Raw genomic sequence first — 15,429 nt, forward strand, 5'->3', positions numbered from 1 at the left:
GAGCTATGCAACATGCATAATTGTGACCTTTAACTGGGAAATCCAATTTATAAAAGCCAGCATTTGGTTTCAAAGAGAAACACAAACAACATTCCGAAGAACACAGACACAGATGCATTATAGTCATATATGCTGAAAAGCCTAGTAACAGCACAGGGTGGAGCTGGTGCAAATAAACAGGGATGCTTGTGCACTCGTTGCATGTTGAATCCTGCTGTGTGCTGTGCTTCTGTGTATCACATGTGACAATCACTTCACTTTATTATTATTATTGAATCCAATCCATTGAATATCGAGCAGGTCTGTTTTGGCATCAGAAAGAGAAGATTGAAAAAAAGTGACTTGTGCCGCAACATCAAAGTAATAAAAATGTTGTGAACAGTAAAAAAACATTTTCTACAGTAAATGAGGCAGGTATGGAGTAGCAACATCATGCACTATAAAACATTGTTAAAACCAGTTCAAAGTGCCACAGCAGTAAGATGAGGTAGGTATGGAGAAGTAGAACTGTATGGGGAGTGTATGCAGTTGTGCAATTACATTTATGTGTACATTTATGCACTGTAGAGCAACTGCTAACATGTATGGACTGGTTGGCAGGACATTTTCTGGGATCCCCACGTGTCCAGCTGAATTAATTTCAGATGCATTTCGGTTTGTTGATGCAGTTTGGCACATCGTAAAACTAAAAGGCCCTCTCTTTACAGACACCTTGTCGCCTTGGGCTGAGCATCCACAATCTGCCATCCTCCAAATTCATCAGCACCTGCCCCCCTGTGCGTTGGGGGTGGAGGAAGCTCAATCAGAGAACCGCAGTGTGCTGCTGTGGGCGTCTAAAAGAAAGAAAAAACCAACAACTGAACAACTGAGCCTTGTCTGGCCCCCCCAGGAGCAAAGGCAACTCCGAGGTCTGAAATGACAAGGCCCCTGCTACTCTGCCACTGACATTTCCTCTACCTTCTCGGCCTAATCATCACTGCAGTCCTTGAACGTAGTTGACCTCGTGCAGAGTACAAGCACACTGCGATTGTAAGCATACTCACAATTATTAAGCACTTCAATTATGTACTTAATGGCCATTGTAATTATAGATCCATGTCTGTATAATTAGTATGAATTTAAATAAATAACATATTCTACATAGTTCTCCATCCTGGATATTATGAGAGTTTTATTGTGAAAATTAGGTTAATCCTTTCAGGGTTTATTCATTTAAAATACCCAACTGAAATAGCCCAAAGTAGTTTTTTACATGAACAAAAGAGTAAAATGCTGCTGAGGCAATTGGCTTGAAATCTTCAATACTGACTTTTCCACATAATATCTCTTTGTGATAAATAATATCAAATAGGTTGAGATCTATCATAGCGAAGCATCTAATGTTTATTTTTTATAAGTGCTGTACAGATCCCAACCTACCATGAGGTCTTTTATGTATCAACATTTGCACCACAATTGGCAACATGATTTAATCTTATTCTGACATATTTGTACACATAATAGATTATCTACAGAGCCCCTTTAGTTTTTTTTGGGGAGTGGTTTTTGGACACAGTAACCCATGGTGACCTCACAGAACAGCATTGCATTATTAATGGATGTCGTCTCACATCTCTGTATGCGGGGCTGCCATAAGAGGTCAAAGTGTAAAAACGAGATACATATTTCGTTTTTGATCATTGGTCTCTTGAGCCTGCTGTTTGACGTGAATGTGAAGTGATTGGCATTGTGAAAATAATGAACAGGAATTCTCATTTAATTCTATATTAATGTATATCCATGCAAGGGCCAGGATAAGGCATCCCATTGTAATGAATGGGATTTTATTTTTCCACTTCAGGTTGCCTCACTTGCATATACAGTTGTAATATGACGGCACAGTGAGGATGAGGATGCAACTGTTAAAATGATTAAGAAAAACTGAACTATGACCTAAATGAAATGACTTTAAGTGAAAGGAAATAGTGAAGACTGCTCATGGCATATAAAAGATTGAGGCTGAGGTGCTGAGAGACCTGTAGAGGGCCACAGCATACAAACAGTTTCTTTTGTTTTGTGAAATTTGACGTTCACAAAACTGGGGTCTTTAATCATACACATCCAATTCGATGCCTTTCAGCGCTTGACGCACTTCGCTTTAAGTAGATGGCACAAAGAAATAAAACAACACATAGATAGAATAATACATTTCGATTGAAAGTAACACTGTGTTCTTCGTGGCTGTATTTAAAAGTAAATGGCAAATGTGTTCTGCTATACCTGTTGTGCTCTCTAACAAGGCATTTCAGCCACGCCATTGCTGAGCCTCAGTGTAAGCGTATTTGATGACTGCGGGAGTGATGTTTAAAGGCTGTCAAACAGAGGTAAGGGTCGCGCTGCAGAGCTGTCGAAGGCAGAGCCTCTTCATTAGTCAGCCAGGCAGAATCTGCCTCCGTCTGCGCCGATCGGCCAGGCCTGATTACTCAGGGACAGAGAAAGAGGGAGAAAAACAATCCCTTCATTTCTCCCCCTTCCGTTCTTCGCTTCTAAGTCAGCTGTCCGCCTTTTTTTTTCTTCAAAAAGCCATGCAAAAATCTATATTCTGATAAAAAAAATTATGTTAAATGTAAATTTAAAGCAATCTTACAACTAGTTGAAAAGATTCATATACATTTATATGAATCTTTTCAACTAGTTCTAAGATTGCGTTATAATCTGAAGTGAGCCAGCATCATCACAATAGCAACATAGCATTCTTTGAAGCTCATGAAGTTCCAGCATGACCAGGTCTACAAAATCACCTGACCTAGACCTCCATGGTCTGGAAAATGTCGGAATTGCTGAATAGCCTGGATGAGTAAGCAGACCTTATCGAAGTGGGGTCACTTTCACTCTCTCTACCGACTGGTTTTGTATTAAGAGTGTAACGGCTAGGCGCTGCCGGGCACCCAGCCAGCACCGGTTGGTAAGTGTGTGAGCAGGAGACAAGAGTTGTTCCTGCATTAACGTGGTCACCGTCCTGTGATGGGTCCTGATTCTGCAGTCGCATGTTACCGGTTCTTTAGAGTTAGTTTGTTTGGCCATCATGCTGTATTTCTTTTTGTTTAATCGATTCCATTGTCATTTCAATGTTGCGCTTCGGTGCCTTATTAATTCTTCACACAACATGACAAATAGACTTTATTAAAGGTCTGCTGACATGAATTTTTTTTTTTGCTTTTATATCGGTCTTAGTGGTCCCCTAATTCTATGTCTGAACTCTCTTTTATGACAGGAAGTCATGTCAGCATTTTTCTCATGAGATGGAACTAAAAAAAAACATTTGTGCACATTTTTACATCCGATCACCAAGCAACTGCAATGCTTCAAATATTTGAAGGCCATGACAGTCAGTTGAGATAATGTTTTAGGGAAGGGGCAGGAAATTCTCTCGGCAGATAAAGCATGAGAAACGAGAGGTAAACTTTCAAATTCCAGATCCGACCGTCTGAGCAGCCGCTCTCTGAACAGTGAAGCAGAATGGTCAAAGAACTCTTTACACATATCACCATCTAGCCACTGCTGGACCATAGACAGGTTTGGGGAACTTGTAGTAATGTTAAATTTTCTGACAAAGTCAAACTTGTATAATAGGGGACCTTTAAACATGGTTAAAATTTGTTAGAGAAGGTTGTTTTTTTTTTGGGGGGGGGGGGGGGGGGGGGGGGGGGGGGGGGGTGGGGGGTGGGGTATAGTCATTCGTGACTATTAAAAAAGCGGCAATTTCACCATGGGAGAAAAATATATGATTTGGGAGCTATGGAAGTTTGTTCCTGCACCACTGCAGTGTTTTCTTCCAGTGCTGTATTGAGGGGGTGGCTCGCTTAACCAATGCCCCTTGATAAACTCTGCTGACACAAAAACGCCCTTTAAACCAATTTTAATGGTCCAATGTGTCATAAAAGGTGTCAGGATGTGAGTCGTCTACCTTTGGCACTATATCAGTGTTAGGATTGTATTACATCTTGTGTCAACACATAATTCACAGTCTGTAAGGTCTCTTCTTGCTGTAACGCAAGCAATTTATTCCCCTTTTTACCATCAAGTAAGAATAAATAGACCCCAGTAAAGGCGCCTTATTTGTTCAGTCAGGATTTGAATTAGTTGAATACAGACATGCAAATGCCAACTACAGACATAAGACAGTCTAGACGTGTCATATCCTGGTGTGGTTCATCCTGGCTCACAAGTGGGTCACATAGTTTGTGTGGGTGACCATGAGTAGTATGAGTATCAGTGAATGGTTGATGAGTGTCGGCAACATTAAAGTACTTCAGCAAGACTGGTGTCCATCCATCCAATCTCTGACAATGGGTCCGTTTTAAGATGCTTCTGCTGATGGTCAATCAAAGGGAAGTTTAATTGTGGCTCAATGAAGTACGTCACACGTAGTTCGAAAAAGAGCTTATGAAGAACACATGGCATTATGAAGTGTGCAAGTACACATGGCATGACTTCGGCCTTCATGCATCCAGGATCCCCGAAACATGGTTTATTACATTATCTGGTCGCATCTGTCCTCCTTGTTTGAAGATGACGTTGGCTTGCCGCAGACTGCGATGCCTCACCATATTTAACCCCGACAGCCGAGTGTTGGATGAAATACCGCCTCCTCCGGGCTCCGAGCGTCTCCTCGTAATCAGTCCTGGTTTGTAGCGGTGCAGCCCCAGCCTGGGAAACCTGCTCCCATAATTCTCTCTGTCTGATGAGCTCACTGGAGGACTCTTCACCTTCACTCTGAGTTTAAGCTGCACTGCTTCACCTTCAATCAAAGCTAATGGAGCCGCTGGCGTGGCCTCAAACCGGAGTCAGTGCCTGGAAACAGACTGGTGCGTCCCACCACTGTTTACATAATGAAGCAATGTTAGAACGCGTTTTTTTTATTAATGCGCTTTGGTTTTATGATTCCCCTACCAGTGCCAGTCTTCAGTCAATCACCAGTTAGAAGAAGAAATGTCTCATCAGCTTTGCATGGGTGGAGTAAGTGAGGTGATGCCCTCCACTGTAGCATATAAACAAGGAGATGCAAGTCACCGGAACCGATCTTGGCTGCTTATTTACACAATTTAGCTGTAAAGGCAACTTATCCGTTCCTGGAGTGCCAAGTGCTAGTGCTCTGAGCACCAAATACAAAAAAAATCTACATTAGTGAGATTGGGTCCATCTGCTGAGCCCTAAATCGAGAGCACACCAAGAAACGGCCGCTCTGTGGACTGGACTCAGCTGTACGTTGTACGTTGGAAGTCAGTACGTATCTGCTGACTTGCATCTACTGTCACAATCTGGACATTTCCCTGGCGTCTGTATAAGGGTCCCTGTGTCCCTTCCCCCGCATCGTCCCTTCCTGAAATATACATTATCATTTTTCAGTATAAAACACATCCTTCACATGGTGCACACACACACACACACACACACACACATATTTTGATGGGTCTGCATCTCTGCATGTACAAGTCATATTTCTGCATTTTGTACGTTTATGAAATGCAGGGGTAATAAGCTTCTCATATTACAGGTGGTGATGGTGGTGGTGGGAGGGGGTATACAGACAGTAGCTTCACAAATGAGCTCGAAGAAATCCTAGAAACCGTAGCTCTCGTGGTAACCCAATCAACACACAATTACAGCCAAACGAAAATGACAGGCCATTCCTTCCCCTGATTTAATCCCGGGTCACGGCTATAACTACACTTGCGTGCCCTACAGTGGCAGCGGCAAGCGCGGCGGAACGGTGTCAAAACAGTTTCTGTTAGTGAGACAATGGCAAGAAAATTCAGCCTATTAGCTCGGCCGTCACCGCGCAGCGCATTAGGGTTTGTTAAATTGACGCTTTCCTGAAATCTGTGAGAGCTGGAGCCGACGTGCAGCACTGTCATTAGCAGGTGTGAGCTCCTCTAACTGGCCACACACCATTAGCTCTGTCATCAATACGGACCACGTCTGCAGAGATCTACCAGCCTCTTCTCTTAACTCAGCAAGGAAGATCTACCGCAACATTTGTAAATTCAACACACACCTGTACATACCCTCACTAGCAAAATTGAAATAATGTATTAATATATATATACACACACACACACACACACACACACACATATATATGTGTGTGTGTGTGTGTGTGTGTGTGTATACATACATACACACATATATATATATATATATATATATATATATGTCTGTATATATGTATCTATATATGTATGTATATGTGTGTGTGTGTTGTTAATTACTAGACTGCAGAGAAAACAGACTGGACTGACTGCTCCAGATACTCTGGGAAACATAATTTTCAACCCTATAGGCGGCTAGTAAGCGATTAAAGACGAAAATGAGAATAGGGCTTTTGGGATTTTAACAGTGATATGAAACGCAAGCATCGATTTCAAGCGGCATGGAATGGCATACTTTCATAAGGTGCCAGAAACAGAAACATTGATGTGTGAACATGTGGCAAAACCGCAGCTATTGCTGCACATTGCTCAGTGTAAGAGTATTTTATGACTGGATAAATGTCCCTCATATTTACCCCAACTTCACTTAAAGTAATGACACTGCAGATACTGCAGACACTTTGGCAGCACTCTGATCTTCAACGCCATTCTGTGCATATTGCAGTGGCTGTAATGTTTCAAAGTGGATCGTTTCTCTTGACGGTGCACTATGTCTGTTTTAATTAATGCTATGGCTCCAAGAAACTAGACATGAGGAATCTGGAAAACTTTTTGGCGAAAACCTTTTCTAACTAAACAGAAAGAAAAACAGTGTAAAACCCACAGCACAATTTTATCAATCAAGATCGGAAAATGGGAAAAGACTAAACTTGGGCCTCCAGGAATATCAGAAAGAATGTTAAAGATGATACTCACGCAGGCGAGGGAAGCCCATTGCTCTACATTACGGCCCCCCTATCGCCCCCTTTTTACAAGACCTTGAGGGCCATGGAGAAAGTCTACTATGTGCATTAGTCGTTCATAAATCCTCCCTCCAGACAAAATCCATCTCAGACCAATGGCTTCCAGAGAGAAAAGCACCACTTGAGATCACATAGTTTTGGTGCAGTGATGTGGAGGTTAGTGATTATTAAATATCAGTGTTTTTATGTTTTATATATTAATCTATTTATAAGAAGGTAGAAGGTTGCCAAATTGTATTGACAAAGGCGAATTATAATAATTTACTAATAATAATTTATTACATATGTGATGCTATATATTATGAAATTTTGTATGCTACATGTTATGTTATATAATTGTTTACTGGTTGCAATTTTTGTTATTTGTTTATTGTAAAAGTCAATTTCTTTTGGTTACATTTCAACATTTTTTTTCTTTTCTTCTTGGGGACTTCAGATAGCCACTTACGGTCATTCCTTTGCATTTGCTGGATTTTCCAGTTTGGAAGGTGTCCCACTACAACGCACAAGGGAATAAATGGGTTTGCTGGGACTATATTAAATTATCCTCCCCTGCTTAGCTCCCCAATCTAATTTGCTGCCATGGCTTCCTGTATGGATATAAATGGAGGGGATGAATCATAGGCCAGTGTAAGACACAGCACTGTAAGCAGAGTGGAGCACCTCCTATCCCGCAGACCTTCCCCTTGTGCAATTACATTAAGAGGGACATCACTTAGGGAACACATAAATATTCCCAATCCTGCCCGCTGGCATAAGAGGCGGGTTTAATCAATAGGCTTTTATGTTGAAAGAAAAAAATATTTAAATCTTAAGTAAATGTATGGTGCTGAATAATTTAAGATTCATTCTTTATTCCGTGTGATGACACTCATGCAGGGTATTTAAATCTGTCATGGTCTGGTCAGAGACCAAAGCATATGCTTTGTCACACTTTTTTTTTTTCTTACACAAAACTGCAAAATTTTTAGTTATAAGAGTCGGAAAATCTGCTGATGTGTCATCTCCCTTTATTAACTTATCAAAGATTCTTTAAAAAAAATATTCTCTTCAGCAGGGATGGTACAGCAGTCAGCAGATATCTGTTTTTAACAATACCACTGGGGCTGCGATGCTTCCTTCTCCTGTGGAGATGTATTTGATAATTAGCGTCGTGCTACCAGATTCTGCTGCTCTCATTAATGAATTAATACCACCTCTGATCAGCTCGAAGTCAGAGCTGGTTGTAGGGTCTCGCAGGAAGCCCAGATGTTTATTAGCAGCTGCTCCTGAATATTCATACATATAATATCCAAATGAGCTTGCAGCGCCTCGCCATTTGCATCAGCCAAGCAACTGATATTAATACAGACTGAAGAATTCACATGAATTATTACATTTACCAACTGAGCCTGTTAAAAATGGTTTTCTGACTGGTCAAAAGTCATAGAACATGTCCATTGATGTGTCATGTTGTCCATTGGTGGCACATGTTGGTGACAAATGTAAATGTCTAATTTAATACCAGATTTAAAGGCTGCTTCCTCCTTGGCGACCGTCTAAGCGAAATGAGAAACGAGACAACATCTGCACACTCAATTAATAGAGTCGAGGAAGTGCTTTAGGAGAGTGGCAATATCCGAGGTCAGCTGCCGGCCACAATCAATGTTCCTACCAATTACGCCGCACCCAGGGTGCCTTGTTTTCTCAAGGGTGGCTTGGCAGGGCCAATCTGGCTTTTCTCCAGTGGAGAGTTTACCATAACACACAGTAAAATGGAAGACATTGACCAGCATGTAAGAACTTGCTTGCTTTATTTTTGAGTTCCACATTGACAGAGAACAAAAGTGTCCGTATTGAATTAAGGACAAAAAAGAAATTTTGTTGACCAAATGTAATTCCGCCAATATAGAATGGAAAAAAGCACTATATATATATGTGTGTGTGTGTGTGTGTGTGTGTGTGAAAGATATATGTGTCAAGTGCTTATTTCCATTCTATATTCATTTTGTACATGAAATTTTTTGCCAAAGTCTACTTTGTGTCTTTTTGTGTGTCTTTTGTGTGAGTGCATTCGTTTTTGTCTTTCTCTTATTTCATTTCTGTTTGTATTTTTATTTTTATTGAATATTCCGACTGCTTCCTGCCAGTCTTGGAGCTCATGTAAAATTTTAGTAGTTACAGAGACAGTCCTTCTCCACTCAGGGTTAAGTGTCTTGCTCAGGGACACAATAGTAGTAGATGGGATTTGAACCTGTGACTCTGGGCTGCGCTGGACGCGCTGTTTATTCCACCATCACGCATCACCTATGGATATTGACAGGCTGAAGGCGCTGGACATCCCAGCTGTCTCAGCTCAATTCCCTTCTGACTGACAGCGGAGGTGCCACGCCCTCCCTCTGATTCACGGACGAGGGAGACCTGAGGAAAATAATCAAATAGATAACCGGCAATGGTCAGCAGCCGTCCATCCATCACTTCCTGCAGCCGGCTTCAGCCGCTGCCTGGCACTGCCAATTTTGCCCGGCTAAATTCTGTCATGCCATGTGTCATTTTTTTAAATGACACCCTCGTAAAGCGTTAACAGAACACAGTGGCAGGGGTTTGTTAGCAAGATGGATGGCGCTGCCGGAAACAGGTTTCCTGTGTGAGAGAGCATACGCAGCTCGAGGAACACGCAAAATTGTATCAATGTATCGTGAAGACCAAAACCTTTTTTCAAGGTGCGGTGTGAGGCTAGAGGCAGAGTTGCATGACGCATATGCGTATAGACCAAAGGAGAACATACAAATACAAACAATCTTCTAATCTTCAAATAAGAGCTTCTGGCTACTTGGGGTGTATTCATGGAACCTCCCCTTGGAAGGCACGTCTGACAATCCCTAAATCAGTTCTGGAGCGATCAGAACACTTTCACTTCCTCAGAAACATTTTTTAACAAATAATATGTTGTTTTATTATAAGAGCAGTCCGGCTTACAATTGACTGTAACGGTCATAGCTCTCCAAGTTTTTCATGCCCATGTTCTGCTAGCATTTTATCCAAACATGTCATTTAGTCATTGAATGATACAAGTTGGCCTGTTACTCTCCCGTACCGTGAACTTTTCCTGGTACTCCGGCTCGGGATTTCCATGTGATCCTTGCCCTGTGCTTTCTGATTGCCGTGACTGTTTACACATTAAATAAATGTACATTGGATGTGTCTATGCAGCGCACTATTGTGGTGTTATTATCATTTTTGTTATATATGGTTTTATTTACACAATTTTGTCCCAGAAAATGAAAGCAGTGGTTCATTCGGGGCTCCAAACTGACATTCGCACCCTGCCATTTTGAGGGCAGAATTGTAAAAAAAAAATGTGGACAACCCAAAGTTGTTTTTGTCCACAAAATGGAAACAGAATGTAGTTAGTGCATGAAAATAAGCACATGACACTTGCCGCCATGTAGTACATAAGCCTGCCTTGTGTCTTTTGTCTTATGTGAGGATGTGGGAGTGTTCTTCCTTCATTTAAATAATCAGACTTTGCAATTGTGCTTCCTGCCTCTCCATAGCGTTGTGACTATGCTTTGCATTTTTAGCCAATTTATTTTTACTTTTGCATGTATTACAGGCCTCCCTTTAAAAAGAAACTTAAAAAAAACTATGCTTCTAGAGCTATCATTTACAGTAACCAGATTAATATGTTTTCAATATCTGTTTGCTTGATGGACTGATCACATCTGGTCCCATTCAAGACAACTGATGTAAAAGAACTGAATTAATTCCGCATCCCAACGAGCCAACATCTCCAATCCGTCCACGTAAGGCTGAGTGCATTAACTAAATCAGTTTAAAAGATGGCTGGCATCGTCCATCTTGGCTATGTTGTAATGACATTTGTGCTCTGAAGGTTATCTGGGTTCGATACAGACAAGCTGTTGTGGTTTCTATCTGTTTCAGAGCTATTAGTTTAATAAATCATTTACTGCATGTACCCTTTGTTGACAATAACAAAGAAAAAAAAATCCTCCTTTAAATATTGGAATTTTGTCAAAGATCCATACCGTTCATAACCGAGGCACTGTCTGATGGGCTGAGCTTCGTTTGGATCAACCAGAGACCCCCTTCCTCACCAGAAGAGCTCCGGAAACATCCTGACATACATATGTGTTAATTCAGGCTGACTGTGAGCAGCGGCAGGTCTAAACCCCCCCCCCCCCCAGAGGGCAGTTCTGTTGATTGAAGCCACACCACGTAAATGGCCTCCATGACCGATGGGGGGGTTGAATCAGCAACACAGCGTGTGATCTCCATCCTGCAGAGGGACCTTGACCACCGGCCAGCGGCCTCATTAGGTGCATTAGGGCTAACGAGACACTGGACACAGCGACCATGATTAGATCGATCACAGAAGTGACGGAGGGTGCAGACCGTGAACATCAGCGGATTCTGGAGCTGTTTCATTCAGGCACGGCATCAGTGGAGGGGTTAAAGAAAGTTTTCATGAGCTTGTCATGTGTCACCGGTTTGTTTTCCTGTTTATTTAATTGTCATTAAGTCTTAATCAGCTCAGTTCTTCCAGTTAGAATGCTGTCACCAATAATAAACGTACCAGAGTGAATAAACAAGATATGATAAAAATACACTAAACTGATAAAATGATAACGCAACGTCATATCATTTATTCCAGTCATTCATTGCATTCATTTAGCAATTGCTGCGAAAATCATCAATCATAGAACCTCAGGACAGGACGGCCCATTTAACCCAATAACCCTCCCTTCAACAGTGCCTGGGTACTGACTATGCGCGAGTCGTTTTGTCTGCAGTAGAGTTCTATGCGTTTAAGTGCCTGTGACGACTCGGCCCTGCATCGGTGACTCTGCCCTGGACGCCTGTCACAGGCTTCAGCCTGACTGAAGGCCCCCGAGGTGAAATTCGGCAGTTGATACCATGAACGGGGCAGACGGTGAATTTTCCCGTCAACCTCTGGCAAATAGAGCCCGCATCACCCTGGGCATCTACCTGCTCACCCAGTCTCAGATGGCATTACCACGGCGCCAAACTGCCAATATCTTTCTGCCGCTGCGCTATACCGGTTCTCAGACAAACAGGAGCTGGTCAGAATGCAATAAGCTGGGTGTGTCTTATTTTAGGGATCCGCAGCCCATGCATTTCCTGCGACACTCCTGGGGATGAATCGGTTCTGTGCATATTTAAATTCTGTCCGGATCACCAGTATGACTAATACCAATATTGCTTTTAATAACTATACATTAACTCAAGGCCTTTTCCATTCTGAAGTATTTTAACACATTCTAGAATGCCGTGAGACCTCTTGATAAATCCACCCATGGCGACTGTATTAAATTCAACAGAATGCTGAAGGGGGCGAGGTAGACTGCTGCTGCAGACAAACGCCCCTCCTTCAGCCACGCCGCATTTCCTGACCACCGTACAAAGTGTCTGTTCAGCTTTTCGTCCGGCCCACTCCGTCTGTAATAAATCCCAGCGTAATTTATGTTGCTGTCCACGTGGCGCTCTCGCTAATAAACTCTCCCACTGCACCTGGGGGTGGAAGCGGCAAGCGCTGCCGCTCGGTGACTAACTGCGCCATTCGTGCTTGCAATGGCTGGAGAGACAACAGTCGTTTTTTTACCGGAGAAACTGGGCGGCTTAGCCCTAAAATGATGAGTGGCAGGAGCAGAAGGAAAGCGCCGCTACATAACAAACTGTTTTACGGCACAACCATTCAACAAATAATGATTCATTCTGCACGGTATTAAGAGTCACACCCCACACTATCATGACATGAAGGGAAAGTGATCGGGTGGTAGTAGCCTAGTGGGGCAGTGGTGGCCTAGTGGTTAAGGAAGCTGCCCCGTAATCAGAAGGTTGCTGGTTCGAATCCCGATCTGCCAAGGTGCCACTGAGGTGCTACTGAGCAAAGCACCGTCCCCACACACTGCTCCCCGGACACCTGTCATGGCTGCCCACTGTTCACTCAGGGTGATGGGTTAAATGCAGAGGACAAATTTCACTGTGTGCACTGTGTGCTGTGCTGCTGTGTATCACGTGTGACAATCACTTCACTTTCACTTCACTTCACTCGCCTATTAACCAGAAGACCCAGGTTCGAATCCCACTTGCTACTATTGTGTCCCTAAGCAAGACACTTAACCCTAAGTTGCTCCAGGGGGGGGGGGGTGTCCCTGTAACTACTGATTATAAGTCGTTCTGGATAAGGGCGTCTGATAAATGCTGCATATGTAAATGTGATCGTTTTCATCATTGTGAAGCACAGCAAGCACACCACTTGGTCACACAACGAAATGTGTCCTTCTCCATTTAACCATCACCCTTGGGGAGCAGTGGGGAGCCATGAAAGGCGCCCCGGGGAGCAGCGTGTGGGGACGAGGCTTTAATCAAGGGGACCTCAGCGGCACCTTGGCGCTTCAAGATTTGAACCCGCAACCCTTCAGTTATGAGCCTGCTTCCTTACAAAGGTTGTACTACGTCACGTGGATGTTTTCAGAAATGTACTGTAATTTTAAGGCATAGATAAAACTTCTAATTAAAAACTGGCTTGGAAACATAAATATTGAATCTGGAATGTACAGAATGAGCATTTCTCTAACAGGGTGTCTCTGGAAACGAGAGCTTTTAGTCTTTCTTTCGCTTCTCTTTTTTGCAGAGTGTCAGTTTTTATTGGCACCATCTACTTCGCCAGTTTTCCTCCTAAGTTTTACCACTTTGGTGGGCAACCATAAATCTTGAGACGTCTGTGAACTGCATTGTAGACAGGGGTTGAAAGGAGACAAATGGATGAGGCCGTCTCCATTTGACCTCTCGAGCTGTCGCCGTAAGAATGATGGGCTGGCGAGGGGTTTAATCTGGAGCCACGCACCACAGGAGCGCTGCCAATCAGGGCCCCGCCCGGGAAATTTCATAACAGCCGTGGCTCTCCAGCTGTCAGTCACACTCGAGCCTGAAGTCACAGGTGTTTGCTGAATAATGGAAGAAATGCATGAGCCATCACACCTGACAAAATAGTATAAAACAACAAAGTGTGCAAATGTCATTTTTTAAAATAATATCATTTATTCCGTTGATTTCACATTTTTTTTCACTGTAGTATCCGACACTACATAAATAAATATATTCTCATGTACTGTTTTTAAATGATCTCGTGTTACTGTTCCTCAAAAAAAAAAATCAATGTAGTTATTGTAAAGTATTTAAACTGTGCATATATACTCTGTACTCTGTATATATATATGTATCACATAAAAATATACATTGGCATTTACAACAAATGGTCACAAATAATTGCTAGTCAAGCAACTGACAATTTTTCTTCTGGCCACACCATTCATTAAGATAAATCACAGACACAGTATAGTCTTCGATCAGGTCTAAGGTCAACAGGAGACTTAACATTCACATTCAAGTCTAAGAGGATTGCCCGATACAGCCCACTGACACGTTGCATGGCATCAGACTAGGCCTCTAAAGCAACTAATTTAAGGCAATGAATCAAACACACTACATCTCACTTTGGAACCACAACAGCGATGCCAGAGCACAGAAACATGTAAATCCACAACATTAAATCCACCAAAGTGTCCCATTCGCGTCAGTTCATTGCAGCGCACCCAACGAACAATAGTTCTTCATACCCTCCACTGATGACAACTGGACTGCAGTACAAATCCACGGTGCTGAATATTAATAGACAATATTTTCTGATAGCTAAGCAGATTTCTCCCATGATAGTTGATGGAGATGTAAACATTTTTAGAAACAATGAAGTGCAGAAATGGTATATATGTTAAAACAAAGTAAAAAGTATTTGTAGTGCTGATAATAAACTGAAAGCATTATTGTTATTTATTGATATTGTTGTTACATATTGTGAAAATCTAAGCTGCAGATAGCACCTCTTCTCTGTTGTGAAAAATGAGAGGCCTGGAATGAAATCTTGGCACACTATTTGGCATTTCAACTCCCGAATAAATTATTTGGCACTGAATACCAATTATAATGTCTTCTGCGTATCCGTGTCGATTGCTTGTGTAAGGATGGACATCACGGGAGCCCGCTTTTGTGTTGCATAACAGCTGTCTGCAGGGGGAGGTGTGACATTTCTGTGTCGATGGTTGTGCGTGAAGATTTGGCACCTCTGTTTTACATGCCTTTTGTCTGACGGCAACGTGTGAAGTGTCAGCCGTCAGGACCGCCCACCCTCTTTGTCTTCGCCAAATGGGAGGCACCAGGGGCATGACATCAGAAATAACAGGTTCTTATTGGTCAGTGACAACTTCCTGTAGGCCAGGGGTATAAAGGTCTGCTCACATGTGGAAAAGGGGACTCTGAGCTTTCTTGCTCAGGGGGTTTTCCATCGGAAGCCGGAAGGCTTCTGAGTCTTTCTCTCCCGCCTTTTTTCTCTTCTCCCTCTTTACTCTTTCTTCTCATTTTTATTTTCTCTGTAACCTTGGTACCTTTTTTACATTCAATATTCTATTCTATTG

Source organism: Denticeps clupeoides, chromosome 9, assembly GCF_900700375.1.
Source record: "Denticeps clupeoides chromosome 9, fDenClu1.1, whole genome shotgun sequence".
In the NCBI taxonomy this organism is placed as follows: domain Eukaryota; kingdom Metazoa; phylum Chordata; class Actinopteri; order Clupeiformes; family Denticipitidae; genus Denticeps; species Denticeps clupeoides.